Raw genomic sequence first — 7,623 nt, 5'->3', positions numbered from 1 at the left:
TTTTTATGAATATTTGTAATTTTTGAAAAGCTATTTGAGTCGAAAGTAAATTTTTACCAAGTTTTAGTATTGTTTTTTTTTTAGAGTTTTATTTTCTGTAAATTCGATTTTTTCATAATTTTATCGAATGTTGAAAACGATATTTCTTATAAGATAAATTAGTTTGAAGCCAATATTTCAAATTTTTGAAACGATATTTGAGTCGAAAATCAATTTGACCAACTTTTCTTAAATTTTTTTAGATTTTTAATTTTTTGTACAAAAACTGTCAATTCGATTTTTTTTTTGAAAATTTTACTGAATTTTAACAACAATATTTTTTTTTAAATATAAAAGTAGTTTAAAGCCAATTTTTTTTGGAAAAGATATTTTAGTCGAAAATCATTTTTTACCAAGTTTTGTTAATTTTTTTTTCTGTTTTTAGTTTTTTGTAAAAAAACTGTCAATTCGATTTTTCTCAACATTTTTCAAAATATTGAAAACAATATTTCTTATAAGATTAAATAAACTTGAAGCCTAAATTTCAAGTTTTTGAAAAGATATTTGAATCGATATTCAATTTTTAAGAACTTTGAGTAATTTTTTTTTTAGATTTTTATTTTTTATAAAAAAAAACTGTCAATTCGATTTTAATCAACATTTTATCAGATTTCAAAAACATTATTCTTCGTTGCATAAAATTGTTTTAGAGATGAAATCATATTTCAGTCGTAAAATTTTGGAGGTGACAATTTTTTTTTCAGTTTTATTGATTTATAAAAAAAATCGTTTTTTTTTTTTAATATACCTGTTTGGTATCACGTTACAACATATTATATAAAATTTAATTCAAGTCTCTAGCGTTTTTGGTTCGTAAGATATTTAGGGTTAACCAAAATTTTCACCTTTTTTTCAAACTGCTATGGTAAAAAAAACACCCACGCAAATTTTGTTGAGAACCCTTTCTGCATCTTTCTGCTTTATTATCTGTATAACAAAATTTATTTGAAGTCGATATCTCTTCTGGTTCTTGAGCTATGGATAACGAAAAAAACGTCGCGAACGTACGGACGTACGGACGTACGAACGTACGTACACACGCAAGCACAGACATCTTTCTAAAAATCTTTTATTTCGACTCTAGGGACCTTGAAACGTCGAGAAATGTCAAAATTTTCAATTTGACAAATCGGGCCCATTACAATAACTTCCTATGGGAAGTTAATAATTTACAAAGCTTTTATTCGTCCAAAATTCGAGCCTCATATTTGGGCTGGTGCCTAAAAAGGTAGGTTTTTGTGTTGGGTTAAAAAAGTGTCAGTTGAAATTAAATTTTTTTAAATTTTTTAAAATTACCAACAACATTTTTCATATCAAAAAATGGTTTAGTTTGAAAATCAAGTTGTTTGATTTACTAGCCGAAAAAAAAAGTTTACCAATTTTAGTAGCATTTCTTAATTTTTTATAAATTGGATGAATGCAATTAATTTTTACCAAATTTGCGTACTATTTTTGTAGATTTTATTTTTTTATCAAGAAAACCGACTGTTGGCTTTAAAAAAAAAAATATTAAATATCGAAAACAATATTTTCTGTGAAATAAAAAAAATTTGAAGACAATATTTTTAATTTTTGAAAAGCTGTAAGAGTCGAAAGTAAATTTTTACCAAGTTTTAGTATTAGGTTTTTAATTTTGTAAGAAAACTATTAATTAGATTCGTTTCAAAATTTAACTGAATATTTTGTAAAAGATAAAAGTAGTTTAAAGCCAATATCTCAAAGTTTTAAAAAAAAATTTGTGTCGAAAATCAATTTTTACGAACTTTTGTTAAATTTTCTTTTAAGTTTTTATTTTTTTTCAATTTGATTTTTCTCAAAAATTTGCGAATGTTGAAAACGTTTTTTTTTCGTTTCCTTAAATTGTTTTGGAGATGAAATCATGTATTTATTATTCGTAAAATTTTCGAAGTGACAACTTTTTTTTCAGTTTTTTCGATTTATGCATCTTTTTACATTGTTATCTGAATAACAAAATTTATTGGAAGTCAATATCTCTTCTGGACGACAAAAAAACCGTCGAGAACGTACGGACGTTGAAACGTTGACAAATCAGACCCATTGCAATAACTTCCTATATAAAGTTAAAAAGGCCCACCCTGTGTAAAACCATTTAAAAATATTATTAACATTTGTGGGATTGTAAGACAAAAAATCAGAACTCAAAAACAATCAATCAGATATTACGGATTAATAATAATAAATTAAAACCAACTCCAACAATACAACATTAAGTACACTTCATAATTAATCTTCAACTAAATGGTTGATGAACCGCTATTGTAATATCGTAATGATTTTAGATGGTTTTTGCTTCGATGGTTATAAACAAACTTATTTATTGTTATTCCCACTCACCACCACCTCCACCAACCATTACCATTTACAAAAATAAACCTAACTTTTTTTTCAGCATTATGTATGATTATATTTTGGGAAAAGTTACTCAGCCCATATTACGTCTGTTTGCGTTCCCAATTAAAATACTCAACGATCGTAAAGTTCTTAATATGTAAGTCGTTTATTTTTTCAAAAGAAAAACGTCAATTTCGAATTTATTTTTAATTCCTGACAAGAGTAAGGAAGTAATAATTTTGTAAAAGAAATAATTAAAACCTCTTAAACTTGCTCCTGATGATGAATATAAAAATTAACTCTTAAAGCGGTGGAGTAAGGTGTAATAACCAATAATTTCATGGTTCATAAACTTTTGACGAAAAAAAGAAACAAATTCTATTGATAAAAATCTTCTTTAATTTTATTTTTTTTTTTAACTTTGAAGAATTTGCTGACCATTATAGATGACACAGCACGATTTGATAATTTTTCCTTTGACTTTTTGATGAGTTTAAAAATGAAATTTAGTTTTTTTTTGTTAACTCAAGAATAAACAATTATTTTTATTGTTGTGTCCATGTTGAGAACTTTTTGTTAATGTTCTTTTGATTCGTCATTGGTGGCTTTGTTATAAAATGTGTTCATCAGATTATTTAGAAAAAAAAGAATATTCTTTACAATTTTATCAAACCTTATACGAAAAGTACATTATACTTGAGCACTATGTCATGAAGACCTCTCAAAGAGATGACGAATGTAAAGTTTTTAAGCACGTGTTTAATATAAAAAAAACAACATTAATTAAAGATTCATTAACTTCTTAGGCTATAAGTACCTGGTACACTCAAAGCAATAATTATAAACGGATTTTACGGTTTGGTTTGTCTAATGAGATATTTAAATTATTAAAAGATACATTTTAATAGCACAGGTTTAACAATGGATTAAATTTTAAAATAATCTTCCGTCTTTCCCTTGTAAATCTTTATTTTCATCATGTCAAGACTTAAGAATGAATAATGAATCAAATTTAATTGCCAAATTAGTACCAACAACAAATTCGGGCTTTGGGTTTTTGGCTCACAAAAAAGTCCCCTCATATAATTTTGAGCAATTATTGTTAGAACATCTAAAACCACATAGCCAAAGGTTAATTCCTTTTAATACAGGGATACTGGATTTTTGGAAAAAATTTCCTTGAATTTCTTTAAAAATTGAACTAAAACAGTTGGCAGAAAATCTATTGAGATTTAAAGTGTATTAGAATTTATGAAACGAGAAATAAAGGGTCAAAGAGATGAGTTCAAGCTCTTTACTTACTTTTCTGAGAAGTTTCTTACAGTGGTGTGCAAACAAAATATAGAGACCGAGATCGATCTCAAGCAGTGAATTCGAACTCAGGGTCGGATCAGTTCTCGTCGCTGCTAAGGCATAACACTAGCAGTGAAGGGTATTGATAATTATTCCGTGTTTCAATTCAGTGAATTTTATTTCTCATCTCTATATGTATTGGTTTTGGACATTTTTTTTATTTTGCAATGACTGGACAGTTCAGAGTAAATTATTGTAATATTCGTGGGTTAAAGACAAATTTTTTGTTGGCATGCCGCCATACTGTTTCATACAAGCCAGCTGTTTTGGCACTAAGTGAAACCCAAGTAGGTGACGATTCCGATCCTGCTGAATTTTTTATTCATGGGTATAGCTTGGTGCCTATATTCTTTTCGCACCATGGCCTCGCCATATACATTAGGAATGATGTTGCTTATCAGCTCTTACCACAATTTAATCTTTGCAATAATTCCTTTTTTAATTAAATGTGGTTTAAATTCAAATCATTCACTACTGCTTCCTTTATCGAAGCCCAAATTTAGACAGAGTGTCAACTTCTCTTGAATTTGATGATTTATCTGATCCAAAGAATTGTTTCGTCCTATCCTTGCACTGAAATCGTGGTTACGGGATATTTCAATGTACACAATTCTTCATGGCTTCAACATTCAGGCCAATGGAGTGTGTGCAGAAATCTTCGCTGAGTTGAACGACCAACTCAGCTAGTCTACGAGCCCACCCGAATATCGGAAGTTGAAGGTCGAGCAGAAAACACTCATGACATGTTTCTTACCTCTGACCCTGATAAGTACACTGTTAGTGTTCTGTCTCCTCTAGGCACATCTGACCATTGTGTTATATCAGCAAATTTCTCGTGTCAAAACTGTTCAGTTAAAGAAAGAGCTCCTAAGAAAACCGTTTGGCAATACGAGAAAGCCAACTGGGACGGTCTCAATAATTACTTCAGGATCTTTAACTGGTCACTATGCTTCTAGGTCACTATGCTGATAGTGACATTGACGCCATCGCTGATATGATCACAAGTTTAATTCTCCTGGGAATGAGAACTTTTATACCGAACAGGGTTAAAAGTATCAGACCCAAGAAAAACGATGCGAGGTCTAAAGAAGTTATTAGGGCCAAAGAGGTAAGTTTTCGTTGCTATTAAGCCAACCGTACTGAGGAAAGCCGGAAAAAGTTCAAACAAGCCAGGAAGGCCTGCAACGCCCATATTCGAGGGACCAAATTTGTACATGTCCAAAAGTTAAGGGGGTATTCTGGTCTAGAGACATGAATTTTAGGTAATTTTTGAAGTGCTGTAGAAAAAAGCAAGCAACAATTTTACCATCAATTTCTTTATACATTATATATTCACATTAGAAGCATACAAAAAAAAATAAAAAAGTAAAAAAAAATAAAAATTCCGTTAGTTATCAGCTGATGGAGTGGTGCGTCTCAAAAATTTGGTGAGTGACCATACCCACGATTTTAACTCTCCTAAAAATCTGAAATCAAAAACTAAAAAAGATTATTAATCTACAATAATGTCGCAATGTCTGGAACTACGGAAAAGTTACAAACATTTTTTTTTACAAAATGGCGACTGTCTAAAGAAAAATAAAAAAAATTTACCATTTTTTTGAACTTTCTTCGATTTGTTAAAAATAGTAAAAATGAAAATTGGGGGATAGCCGTAGTTCCGAACGTAGACAAGTCCCTAAAGAAGACTCTCTTAAATCTTCAGGTAAATCAGTTCGGCAGAACCTGAGAAATCGTGGGTATCAGATTCAAAAAGACAATTCTGAGAAAAACGCGTTTAAAGTACCCCATTATTTCTTTTGTTCTATTGGTTGCAGCCCAACCGATTTGGATGGCTGCTCAGCAAAATACTTATTTCTCCGGAAATAATTTGAATTTGAGAAATTCCTCTCGTAGATATATTCTTAAATAGTTGAACTATGAAAATATGAAAGAAAAAAAAATTGATTTTTTTTAATTTCTAGACCAGAATACCCCCTTAAGGCAAAAAATACTGCAATGTCCCAAAGGCAGTAAAAATTTTTGGTCAATTGTAAAACACATGAGGAATTCTTCCTCTTCTTCAGATCCTACGCTCGTTGTCAATGATACTCCTTTTGTTAGCTTTTTAAAGAAAGCTAATCTGTTTGCTAGGCAGTTTGCCGCCAATTCTACGCTTCCAGTCAGTGTTATGACTCCGCATTTACTTGAGCGAGTTTGTGCTTCTTATGGACCAATCTTTTTTCGCACTCGTACTGTGGCAAGAGTCCTTAGAGATCTAAACACACATAAATCTATTGTTCTGAAGAGATGTTCTTCAACGCTGGCAAAACCACTGCGTAAGCTTTTTCATCCGTCGTACTCCTAAGGTCTCGTTCCAAGCGGATGAAAAACGGCATTTGTCCAGCCTATTCCCAAAAAAGGCGAATCTTCCTCACCCTCTAACTATCGTGCAATTACACTTACGCCCCTTCTTAATGACCGGCAATAGGTCCATTTACATGGTTTTATAGTAAGATTATTGCACTTGATATTTCAAAAACTTTTGATAGGATTTGGCATCAGGCTCTCTTATCGAAAATGCGTGCTTTCGGTTTTCGGACCAATCCTTTCCTTTAATAAGGGTAACAAAAACCCCCTTGAGTGTGTGCTCATTATAAAAGAATTTCCTAAATTTTTTTCTAATGCACCCTTCATGGCAAGTTGAAGGCTAATTTAAGTCCAGTCATGTACACTTGAATAAAAATTTTGTAATTAGAAAGAAAACATTTTGTTGAGCTAGCCTATTATGAAACCTGCAATGTAAGTAGGCTCTTATTTTCATGCTGTACCAATTATTTTTTTATATTTTTGCACATATGCGTCTTAGGCAAATTGAAACTTATTTACGTTTTAAATTTCGTCAATTGATCTCAATTGGTTGAACTATAACTAGAGCAAATTGATTAACAGCTCTATAGGGCACTCTTTTATTCAAATCTAATTTAGAGGGTGATTTGTTAGCTATTACCTTTTTGACAACATTGGTTTAAACAGCTGACGCACGGTTGGTGTTTTGCTTCACTGTCAAACATCTTCAGTTTTGTCTATAACTTAACCATGAATCATCGTACAAGCGAACAACACTTGCAAATTATTGAATTTTATTATCAAAATGCGTGCTGTGTTAAGAAAGTTCATCGCGCGCTTTTTCCATTTAATTGTGTTAAGCGACGAAGCTCATTTTTGGCTCAATGGGTACGTAAATAAGCATATTTGTCGAATTTGGAGTGAATATTAGTCAGAAACATTGCAAGAGATACCAATGCATCCAGAAAAAGTCACGGTTTGGTGCGGTTTATGGGCTGGTGGCATCATTGGACCGTACTTCTTCAAAGATGATGAGAATCGTTACGTAACTTTAAATGGTGCCACATGCCTCACAGCACGCACAACACTGGAGTTATTGAGAGGCGAGTTCGGTAAACAATTTATTTCACATTCATGACCGGTCAAGTGGCCGCCTAGATCGTGCGATTTAACGCCTTTAGACTATTTTTTGTGGGGCTATGTTAAATTTCATGTCTATACAGACAAGCCCGCTTCAATTGACGCATTGGAAGACAACATTGAAGCATTTAATTGTGGGACACCGAATTGTATATGTTTTTTTGAAAACTTCCTATGGTTTTTGAAAAATCACCCTTTAAAAGAAAACTAAAATATGTTTAAAATAATTTGTATTTGTTATTTTTCTAATAAATTTTATATAAAAACTAGCTGACCCGACAAACGTTGTTTTGTCTTATAAATGATTTCTAGAAAATATTTAGCTAGAAATAAATAACGAACTTATTGGGTGCAAGGATGTGAAACATAAATAAGTGAGAGAGGTATAAGCACTGAAAACTATGACAAAAT

Source organism: Eupeodes corollae, chromosome 3 (assembly GCF_945859685.1).
Source record: "Eupeodes corollae chromosome 3, idEupCoro1.1, whole genome shotgun sequence".
In the NCBI taxonomy this organism is placed as follows: domain Eukaryota; kingdom Metazoa; phylum Arthropoda; class Insecta; order Diptera; family Syrphidae; genus Eupeodes; species Eupeodes corollae.
This window is presented reverse-complemented; position numbering follows the sequence as displayed.